This window comes from Ranitomeya imitator, chromosome 1 (genome assembly GCF_032444005.1).
Source record: "Ranitomeya imitator isolate aRanImi1 chromosome 1, aRanImi1.pri, whole genome shotgun sequence".
Taxonomy (NCBI): Eukaryota; Metazoa; Chordata; class Amphibia; order Anura; family Dendrobatidae; genus Ranitomeya; species Ranitomeya imitator.
The window spans coordinates 271,806,645-271,818,360 of record NC_091282.1 but is presented as its reverse complement, the minus strand read 5'-3'; the positions used below and the strand labels follow the sequence as shown (position 1 = coordinate 271,818,360).

At 43.5% G+C, this 11,716-nt stretch overlaps 1 pseudogene; it reads right to left on the bottom strand.

The window, feature by feature from the left end:
* Nucleotides 1-1,122: 1,122 nt before the first annotated feature.
* Nucleotides 1,123-2,059, bottom strand: LOC138657725 (RNA-binding protein with multiple splicing 2-like; annotated as a pseudogene).
* Between the last annotated feature and the right edge of the window lie 9,657 nt (nt 2,060-11,716).

Below are 11,716 nucleotides of genomic sequence, written 5' to 3'. Positions count from 1 at the left end.
ATTTGGCTTTGACAAAACTTTATTGACATTCTAAGGTGCAGACTACATGCGTTTTTGATGAAACACACTTAAAATGCTTGTGCGTCTTTTACCTGTGAATTTTCTGTACCTATTACAAGTCTATGGGGGGATTCCACACGGAAAACTCAGCATACCCGCAAGAGAAATTGCCATGTTGCGGATTTGAAATACACACCGCGGGTCAGTTAACACTGTGTTAAAAAGAAGCAGCATGGCTATGACATTTCTATCATTCTCATCCACTTTTCTGGAACTGTAAGACTCTGCGTTTTTGGCGCAGCAAAAATACACAGTGTCTAAAAATGCACCAAAAGCTCCTTGTGGTAACATAGTCTAAAATTCACAAGCTATTTAACTTCTATAGCGACCACCATAAAAAAAAACTTTGCAAAAACAACGATTTTCATCACATGATTGCACAAAACGTGAAATAAAGAACGATCAAAAAGTTATATGTAAATAATAGTGGTATACCTGAAACGTCATCTCATCCCGTAAGATATAAGCCTACAATCAGCTTTAACAGCAGAAAAATAAACAAAGCTATTGATCTTACAATTTAACACTGCAAAAACATTTTTTTTATAAAATTATCTTCAATGTGGAAAAGCCAGTATCACAGAAAAATATACAAATATGGTATCACTGTAGTCGTACTGACACAAATTTTATCACTCGTTAAAGTGAATTATCTTTATCACTCATTAAGTGAATGGCTTAAAAAAAACTAAGGCTAAAATGCCTTTTTTTGTTTATTCTTCCTCCTAAAAATCGTAATAAAGAGTGATCAATGGATGTTATTTACTTCCAAATTTTTCTACAGCTATGACATATTTTCAAGAGTCATTAGGTTGCTTTATTTTTATCAAGTTTAATCAAGGTACCCAGCCAATTACGATATTCTACAGACTTAATAATTCATGTAAAGGGATTGAGATGAAGACTTCATGTTGGGAGATCTGGACCAAACATTCAGAGGTGTATGGAGAAATACAATGTTCAGTGAATACCATTGTTCACGTCTGGTACATCACTTCATAGAGAAAAAAAAATATAAGTCATTGAGGGGCTCGGTTGGGCGTCAATCCTCCTGAAGAGACTTTAGCAGAACTGGCGAGACTTCAATCCTTGCTGGGGTGCTTCAGATGGTGGGTACCAACGCATCTGTGCATGTAGAGCTGCTGATGAAGCAGCTGCTGCAGGATATGTAAAGGCAGCATGAGGGATTGCTGATTCCAGCTGTGGTGTACAGTGGATATGGAGACCAAGCTTCTGGTGAGGCTGGAATTAGTGCAGCACCCGTTAGGTCATATGGATCTCGTGCAATGAAGCGTGCTACAAGTGCAAGGTGGAGGTTTGTGGGGTTAGGTGTAGCCATTGATTTGTTCTCAGCCATCTTTATGTTGTCCTTTGCGAACTCTAGTCTTAAGGTCTGTTGGTTCTCTGGATCAAAATGGATACCGTTTAAGGCATTCTTTGCAGCTTCTGCACCAGCCTTATTATCAAAGGTGACAAATCCTATAGGCTGTTTTGACGCGAGCTTGATCAGTGATCCTTTATAACTAGTGATGAGCTAATATACTCATTATTCAAGATTTCCCGAGCATGCTCGGGTGTCCTCCGAGTATTTTTTAGTGCTCGGAGATTTAGTTTTCCACCTCGCAGCTGAATGATTTACATCTCCATGCCATCTCCTCCATGCCATGCATCTGTTAGCCAGCTTAATTACATGTGGGGATTCCCTAGCAACCAGGCAACCCCCACATGTAATCAAGCTGGCTAACAGATGTAAATCATTCAGCTGCGGCGATGAAAACGAAATCTCCGAGCACTAAAAATACTTGGAGGACACCCGAGCGTGCTCGAGAAATCTCGAGTAATGAGTATGCTCACTCATCACTATATAACCCTTAAAGGGACAGAATAGCAAGCAAAGTTCCCTGGGTTTGATATCAATTGGAAGACCACTGACGAAGACTATTTGATCCTCTTCCTCTAGGTTACTGCTGTGCTCAGTGTCAGACTTTAGGTTACTCATGGCATACAGACCAACAGCTGATCCCTCTGCAAAGTCCACGGTTGCTGGTGGTGGGGTCCCCTGCAAAACTTGAGAATGTGCCCCCTTCTTTCCCCTGTGTTGCACAACTTGTGGTGCCTGCAGCTGGAGTTGAGAGAGCTTGTGCCCAACTTCCATGTGGTGCGTAGTGGGCACCCTTTATACTGCTCACTCTGCCTCACTTCTCCTGCACTCTCCACCTCAGCACTCACAGGCACCTCTGCACCGCAGACATATCTGGCACCAGCACTGGGCAGCTCTGCAGATCTAGATCTCCCAACATGAAGTATTCACGTCAATCCCCCTACATGAAGTATTAAGTCTGTGGAATATCATAATTGGCTGGGTACCTTGATTAAACTTGGTAAAAACAAAGCAACTTAATGACTCTTGTGGTAGGCCTAGGCATGGCTGAAGCCAGGCCATGCCCTGTTAATTTCTGTAATGCTAACAAGCTTCCTTTTATTGCAAGCTATGGCATATTGTATGGTCTATTCCTTCTTTTTGTGGTTTACTTAGTACCAGCACTGATCCCATTTGGCCCAGATGTTTTTAATTAGCAGGAGATTGCAAGATGGGTACCATCTAGCTCTCAGTTTTTAGGGCACACTCACACGAGCGTATAACTGGACGAATGCTATGCAATTTTTTATCGCATAGTATTCTGCCCAATGTTATACTATAGGTCAGTGCAGATCAGCGACTCAACATGAGAAAACAGTCGCAGCATGCTGCGAGTGGCTCTGCAACTGGAACCACACACAGATATTCAAGTGTATGGATGTGTGTAAAACATTGAACTGCACTTGGATGTCATCAATGGAGACAATAAAGATGGAGAAATTAAGTTCATTTCCTTAAATATTTCTACTAATAGTACTGTATGAAACTGATGGTTGTCCCATCTGAGTGTGGCTGGAATAAAAAATAAATTGGAGTTGTTGTATGAGGCATAATGGTTCCCAGCTAAGACGGCTTACACGGCTCCCTTTATCACCATGTTCTCATTGAAACTTAAATTCCAAGCTGTAAATACTGGGCCAGACCCAGATACTTTATGCATAGCTTATGGCTGACTGCTGCTGTGCAATTTGCAAATTTCTACTGAGGGTTAATTGATGCCACTTTTCACGGTGTCTGCCTCTAATTTTAGCCACTTGGAAGCTTTTTGTCACCCCTTAAGGTGTTGTGTATATGTTTGGTTTGGCTTCCCAGAATTTAACCCCTTAATCCCATATGACGTACTATCCCGTCAAGGTGGGGTGGGCCTTAATTCCCACCGACGGGATAGTACGTCATAGCGATCGGCCACGCTCACGGGGGGAGCGCGGCCGATCGCGGCCGGGTGTCAGCTGCCTATCGCAGCTGACATCCGGCACTATGTGCCAGGAGCGGTCAAAGATGATCGCGGTGTGCCGGCAGTGCAGGGAAGCATCGCGCAGGGAGGGGGCTCCCTGCGGGCTTCCCTGAGACGATCGGTACACGGTGATGTACTCACCGTGTACCGAGCGTCTTCTCCCTGCAGTCCCCGGATCCAAAATGGCCGTGGGGCTGCATCCGGGTCCTGCAGGGAGCACTTCCGGGTCAGGAGCGGGCTGCAGCTGCAGCTCTAATCCTGCCCGGCTGTTTGTCAGATCACCGATCTGACAGAGTGCTGTGCACACTGTCAGATCAGTAATCTGTGATGTCCCTCCCTGGGACAAAGTGAAAGAGTAAAAAAAAAAAATTTCCACACGTGTAAAAAAAAAAAAAAAAAAATTCCTAAATAAAGAAGAAAAAAAAAATATTATTCCCATAAATACATTTCTTTATCTAAAAAAAAAAAACAAACAAAACAATAAAAGTACACATATTTAGTATCGCCGCGTCCGTAACGACCCAACCTATAAAACTGTCCCACTAGTTAACCTATTCAGTGAACACCGTAAGAAAAAAAAAAAAAACGAGCCAAAAAACAATGCTTTATTATCATACTGCTGAACATAAAGTGGAATAACACGCGAAAAAAAAGACGAATATAAATAACCTTGGTACCGCTGAAAACATCATCTTGTCCCGCAAAAAACGAGCCACCATATAGCATAATAACCAAAAAAATAAAAAAGTTATAGTCCTCAGAATAAAGCAATGCCAAAATAATAATTTTTTCTATAAAATAGCTTTTATAGTATAAAAGCGCCAAAACATAAAAAAATGATATAAATGAGATATCGCTGTAATCGTACTGACCCGAAGAATAAAACTGCTTTATCAATTTTACCAAACGTAGAACGGTATAAACGCCTCCCCCAAAAGAAATTCATGAATAGCTGGTTTTTGGTCATTCTGCCTCACAAAAAATCGGAATAAAAAGCGATCAAAAACTGTCACGTGTCCGAAAATGTTATCAATAGAAACATCAACTCGTCCCGCAAAAAACAAGACTTCACATGACTCTGTGGACCAAAATATGGAATAATTATAGGTCTCAAAATGTGGAGACGCAAAAACTTTTTTGCTATAAAAAGTGTCTTTTAGTGTGTGACGGCTGCCAATCATAAAAATCCGATATAAAAAACGCTATAAAAGTAAATCAAAACCCCCTTCATCACCCCCTTAGTTAGGCTAGGTTCACATTGCGTTAATGGGTTAACGCTAACGGACAGCGTTGCACGGCGAAAATGTCGCAATTATCGCCGTGCAACGGGTCCGTTAGCGCACCCATTGACAGCAATGTGATTTTCGGGTGTAGCGCATCGCTAGAGCGTGCCATTTTCGGCTCGCGCTAGCAAGGTGCCGTTCTTTTGTGGCGCGCCTCAGACGCTGCTTGCAGCGTCCGCGGCGCGCCCGAGGTCCGATCCCCGATCTTCCAGAGGGGGGACGTTAACGCGACCACTAAACACGACACCTAAAAAGACATTGTGTTAGCGCAATCCGCTAGCGCTAAACGGATTGCCCTAACGCAATGTGAACTTAGCCTTAGGGAAAAATAATAAAATTTAAAAAAATGTATTTATTTCCATTTTCCCATTAGGATTAGGGCTAGGGTTAGGGTTAGGGCTACGGTTAGGGTTTGGATTACATTTACGGTTGGGATTAGAATTAGGGGTGTGTCAGGGTTAGGTGTGTGGTTAGGGTTACCGTTAGGATTAGGGTTAGGGGTGCGTTTGGATTAGGGTTTCAGGTAGAATTGGGGAGTTTCCACTGTTCAGGCACATCAGGGGGTCTCCAAACGCGACATGGCGTCCGATCTCAATTCCAGCCAATTCTGCATTGAAAAAGTAAAACAGTGCTCCTTCACTTCCAAGCTCTCCCATGCGCCCAAACAGGGGTTTACCCCAACATATGGGGTATCAGCGTACTCGAGACAAATTGGACAACAACTTTTTGGGTCCAAGTTCTCTTGTTATCCTTGGGAAAATAAAAATTTGGGGGGCTAAAAATCATTTTTGTGGGAAAAAAAAAGGATTTTTTATTTTCACGGCTCTGTGTTGTAAACTGTAGTGAAACACTTGGGAGTTCAAAGTTTTCACAACACATCTAGATAAGTTCCTTGGGAGGTCTAGTTTCCAATATGGGGTCACTTGTGGGGGGATTGTACTGTTTTGGTACATCAGGGGCTCTGCAAATGCAACGTGACGCCTGCAGACCAATCCATCTAAGTCTGCATTCCAAATGGCGCTCCTTCCCTTCCGAGCTCTGTCATGCGCCCAAACAGTGGTTCCCCCCCACATATGGGGTATCAGTGTACTCAGGACAAATTGGTCAACAACTTTTGGGGTCCAATTTATCCTGTTACCCTTGTGAAAATACAAAACAGGGGGCTAAAAATCATTTTTGTGGAAAAAAAAGGAATTTTTATTTTCACGGCTCTGCGTTATAAACTGTAGTGAAACACTTGGAGGTTTAAAGTTATCAGAACACATCTAGATAAGTTCCTTGGGAGGGTTAGTTTCCAATATTGGTTCACTTGTGTGGGGTTTGTACTGTTTGGGTACATCAGGGGCTCTGCAAATGCAACATGACACCTGCAGACCAATCCATCTAAGTCTGCATTCCAAATGGCGCTCCTTCCCTTCCAAGCTCTGCCATGCGCCCAAACAGTGGTTCCCCCCCACAAATGGGGTATCAACGTACTCATGACAAATTGGACAACAACTTTTGAGGTCCAATTTATTCTGTTACCCTTGTAAAAATACAAAGCTGGGGGCTAAAAAATCATTTTTGTGAAAAAAAAAAGAATTTTTATTTTCACGGCTCTGCGTTATAAACTGTAGTGAAACACTTAGGGGTTCAAAGTTCTCACAACACATCTAGATAAGTTCCTTGGGAGGTCTAGTTTCTAATAGAAGGTCACTTGTGGGGGGTTTGTACTGTTTGGGTACATCAGGGGCTCTGCAAATGCAACGTGATGCCTGCAGACCAATCCATTTAAGTCTGCATTCCAAATGGCGCTCCTTCCCTTCGGAAAAAAAAAAATTTTTGCGAAAAAAAAAAATTATTTTCACGGCTCTGCGTTATAAACTGTAGTGAAACACTTGGGGATTCAAAGCTCTCAAAACACATCTAGATAAGTTCCTTAGGGGGTCTAGTTTCCAAAATGGTGTCACTTGTGGGGGGTTTTAATGTTTAGGCACATCAGGGGCTCTCCAAACCAACATGGCGTCCCATCTTAATTCCAGTCAATTTTGCATTGAAAAGTCAAATGGCGCTCCTTCCCTTCCGAGCTCTGCTATGCGCCCAAAAAGTGGTTTACCCCCACATATGGGGTATCATCTCACTCAGGACAAATTGCACAACATCCTTTGTGGTTTAATTTCTTCTCTTACCCTTGGGAAAATAAAAAAATTGGGGGCAAAAAGATCATTTTTGTGAAAAAATATGATTTTTTTATTTTTACGGCTCTGCATTATAAACTTCTGTGAAGCACTTGTTGGGTCAAAGTGCTCACCACACATCTAGATAAGTTCCTTAAGGGGTCTACTTTCCAAAATGGTGTCACTTGTGAGGGGTTCCAATGTTTAGGCACATCAGGGGCTCTCCAAACGCAACATGTAGGGTATTTGCATATTCAAGAGAAATTTTTACAACAAACTGAGGTTCCTTTTTTGCTATTAGTGTGGCGCCCCGAAAGGTCCAGACACCACAGAGGTACTGCATCTCAGCCAGAGATGTGGTATCCCAACTCTCTGGTAAGAAGGGAACATTTAGACGTGTGCGTTAGTATCAGCTAAGGGCTCCTCAGATTTTCCCGCAAAAAAAAAAACGCATGCGTGCGGGCTTAAAATAAAAAAAAAACAGAAGGACGTAGATCTGGGGATTTATTATGATGGAATATAGGCTGAACTGGATGGACAAATGTCTTTTTTCGGCCTTACTAACTATGTTACTATGTTACTATTGTACAGAACTCTAACACTCGCACCCAACAGACACCACTTTAGACGGGGCACCTGGGTGAACTGTAAGGGAGGATGGCCTCATCCCAGTCTAGATAGGAAAGGGTGTTGGGGAGTGGGTGGAGAAAGTAGGAAAAAGCGGAGGAGCTAATCAGGTGGGGAAGAGAGTGTGAGGCTAGTTTGTCCTGGGAGACCAAAGGAGAAGGATGTCTGAGGCTGAGGGGAAAGGAGTGGAGATGTGCAGACATGCAGGTATGTAGCTCCTGATAGACAGAGAGAGAGCAAGAGAATTGAAAAGGAGAAGAAGAAGCAACCAGTAGAAGGGTTCCAGAAGCATGGGAAGTGTGGAGGCCACCCGTGGGATCCGTATCCAGGCTGACCAGCGTCAGTGGAGGGGATCTGGCCCCTGAATTAGTGGGAACACTCCAGGATCCAGCTGAGAATCCAGAGGCTGCTGTGATTGCAGGTGCAGCAGCCACAATTGCACCTGCTTGCTGAAAAGGTGAACACATGGAGTCTAGGGGACACAGGGTATGTCACCCTACAAGACCCGCGTTCACTGACTTGGGACACTGGGTGGCAAGCACAGGGCAGGAGAGGCGATAGCCAGCGCAGAAAGATGATCAGTAGAGGCATACATATAAGAGGAGTTCTGGACAGGTGCCCGACTTGCTGGAGAGTTTCCTGGACTTCTTACCTGGAGGACACAGCACCCCAGCAGGGGTACTGAACTGTAAGTAAAGCTGTGAAAAGTGCAACCTGCTGTGTCCTTCCATTTCTTTCCGGCATCACCTACTCTGCACTTCTACTTGTTCCTAGCAACATTGTCATCCACATCACTTACAACCCTGGCGACCAAGCTCTACCTGTGGGGATCTATACCATCTAAGCTGCAATACCATCAGCCCCAGAGAACCCCTTTAAGCTGCATCGGCCACCCCTGGCCGAATACCACAGGTGGTGTCAAGAGTAAGGTTGAGCGAAACGGGTCGGCAAATTTCAGAAGTCGCCGACTTTTGGCAAAGTCGGGTTTCATGAAACCCGACCCGACCCCTGTGTGGGGTCGGCCATGAAGTCGGCAATCTTCTGAATCTGGAATCGGAATTCCGATACCGATTTCCGATATGTTTAAGATATCGGGAATTGGTATCGGAATTCAGATTTAAGTGTAAAATAAAGAATAAATCGCGGTGACGTCGCGGCTTGTGATTGGTCGCGCGACCGCCCATGTGACCGCTCGCGCGACCAATCAGAAGCCGTGACGTTACCGCAAGGTCCTGCAAGCGCTGATTCTTAGGATTCTTTCCGGCAGCCTTCCTTCCTAAGAATCAGCGCTTGCAGGACCTTGCGGTGACGTCATGGCTTCTGATTGGTCGCGCGAGCGGTCACATGGGCGGTCGCGCGACCAATCACAAGCCGCGACGTCACCGCGACGTCACCGCAAGGTCCTGGAAGCGCTGATTCGAAGGAAGGAAGGTTCACGGTTAGTACCAGGGCGCGTCCGAGGGTAAGTATAGCGATATTTTTTATTTTAATTCTTTATTTTACACTTAAATATGGATCGCAGGGCCTGAAGGAGAGTTTCCTCTCCTTCAGACCCTGGGAACCATTGGAAACCCAATGCACTGCATTGGGTTTCGAGTTTCGGCCGACCCCAACCCCGACTTTTTGATAGGATCGGCCGATTTCACTCGACCCGACTTTTGAAAAAGTCGGGTTTCGTGAAACCCGACCCGATCCTATAAAAGTAAAAGTCGCTCAACACTAGTCACGAGCATTACACTAGACTTTATTTTCACTTTCATTAAACCCCTTTTTTCTGCATGCCCAGGGCCACAGACTGGGTCACTGCTACCTTGACCACCCCTTTAAGAACAGAACCGGCCCGGTACCGAGTACCCCATGGCCCTAGTGGGTGCTCCATTAGCACTAATAAAAACTTAAAACTTGGCACTAAACAACATTTTAGTGGTAAAAATGTAATTATTCTTTCTTCACCGCCCAATGGTAAATTTTCCACGAGGCACATGTGGTGTCAATTTGATCACTGCACCCCTAGATGAATTCATTGGGGGAAGGGGTGTAGTTTGTAAAACTTATGTAGGATTTCTTCTCACACCAGTCCAGCAAAATCTGAACTTCAATATGGCACTTTGCACTGTGCCTCAAAAGTGTCCTCAGGAGAAATTGCACAACAAATTTGGGGGTCCAATTTCTCCTGCTATCCTTGTGAAAATGAAAAAAATTGGGGCTAAAACATTTTTGTGGGAAAGATATATATTTTTAAATTTTCACACATCAACATTGTAAAATTAAGTGAATCACCTGTGGGTTCAAGGTTATCACCACACATCTAGATAAATTCCTTGAGGGGTCTTTGGGTTTCCCAAATGGGGTCACTTGTGGGAGGTTTTCACTGTTAAGGCACACCAGGGGCTCTCCAAATGTGATATTATACCCGCAGACCATTCCATCAAAGTCTGCATTCCAAAACATTACTCCTTCCTGTCTGAGCCCTGCCATGTGAGCAAACAGTAGTTTTTCCCCAACATATGGGGTATCTGTGTATTCAGGAGAAATTGCACAGCAAAGTTTGGGTTCTATTTTCTCCTGTTACCCTTGTGAAAATAAAAAAAAATTTTGTTTTTCTGAAAAATTTTATTTTTTATTTTCACAGCTCAATGTTATAAACTTCCGTGATGCACCTGGGGGTTCAAGGTGCTCACCACACATCTAGATACATTCCGTTAGGGGTCTAATTTTGAAAATGGTTTTTTTTTTCACTGTTTAGGCATATCAGGGTCTCGTCAAATGTGACATGGCGTCCGCAAATGATTCAAGCAAATTTTGCGCACAAAAATCAAATCACACTTTTTCCCTTCTTAGCCTTGCCGTGAGCTCAAATAGATTGTATGGTGCAATTTCTCCTGATTCCCTTTTAAAAATGCAAAATTTGGGCCTAAAAGAACATTTTTGTGGGACAAATATGATTTTTTTATTTTTTCAGCTCTACATTACAAACTTCTGTGAAGCACCTGGGTGTTCAAGGTGCTCACCACACATCTAGATACATTTGCTTGAGTGGTTTAGTTTCCAAAATGGCATCACTTCTGGGTTTTTTTCACTGTTAAGACACACCAAGGACTGTCTAAATTCGACATGGCGTCTGCTAATGATTCCAGCAAATTTTGAGTTCAAAAAGTCATACAGTGTGTATTCCCTTCTGAGCCCTGCTCTGCATCCAAACAGTAGTTTTCCCCCACATATGGAGTATCGCCCATGCTCAGGATAAATTGCAGAATAAATTTTGAGGTCCACCTACTCCTGTTACCCTTGTTAAAATAAAAAATGTTTGTTCTAAAGTAAAATTTTTGTGAAAAAAAGTTTAAAGACTCTGTTATCCGGTATCCCTGGACAAGGGGCTCCTCGTCTGTCTAGTGCTAAGTGGTGCCCTATCTATCCCTGCTCCCTGGATTACTTCTAATGGTGAAGATGCAGGGGCCACATACCTTGTTGAACTCCTGAATCGGCACTTAGTCTGTTCCTTTCCCCCACCTAGGGGAGCTGTGGGTAATAGTGCATGTAAACCAGACTAACCAGACTAACAAGGGAATACATACATGGATAAAGAAAATATCAATCATACGAAATGCACACATTGAGAACTGATGGGAGCACCTGGGAATGAGGGAAATGAAAAACCAAAGTAGGAGAAGAGATTTTGCACCCAACCAAAACCAAGCAACAGTCTCTAGATAAATCCACCAAATGCCTCCTCATGCAACAAAACTCCAGTAACTCCTGAACTATGCGGCATGAAGCTAACTTTGGCAATGCTTGCTTGCTAGAGGCCAGTATTCACAGGTACAAACAGTTTACTTAATGGTCAGGTGGCAGGGACATGCCACTGAGCCTTTATAACCTAATTCTCAAGTTCGGAGCATATAGACGAAATAACCTCCCTCTTTTGTAGTATAGGAACCGGTTCACATTTATCTCCAACACGAGGAAATCAATGAGATAAGGCATCTACCTTAATGTTCTTAGTCCCCAGCCTATATGTAACAAAAAAGTAAATCTGGTGCAGAACAATGCCCATCTTGCCTGTCTAGGCATTAAACGTTTTGCAGATTCTAGATATGCAAGATTTTTATGATCCGTGATTACCTTTACCAGATGAACTGCCTCCTCCAGAAAATGATGCCACTCTTCCTCTTCAAAAGCCTACTTAATTGCCAAGAGTTTCCTGTTACCAATGTCA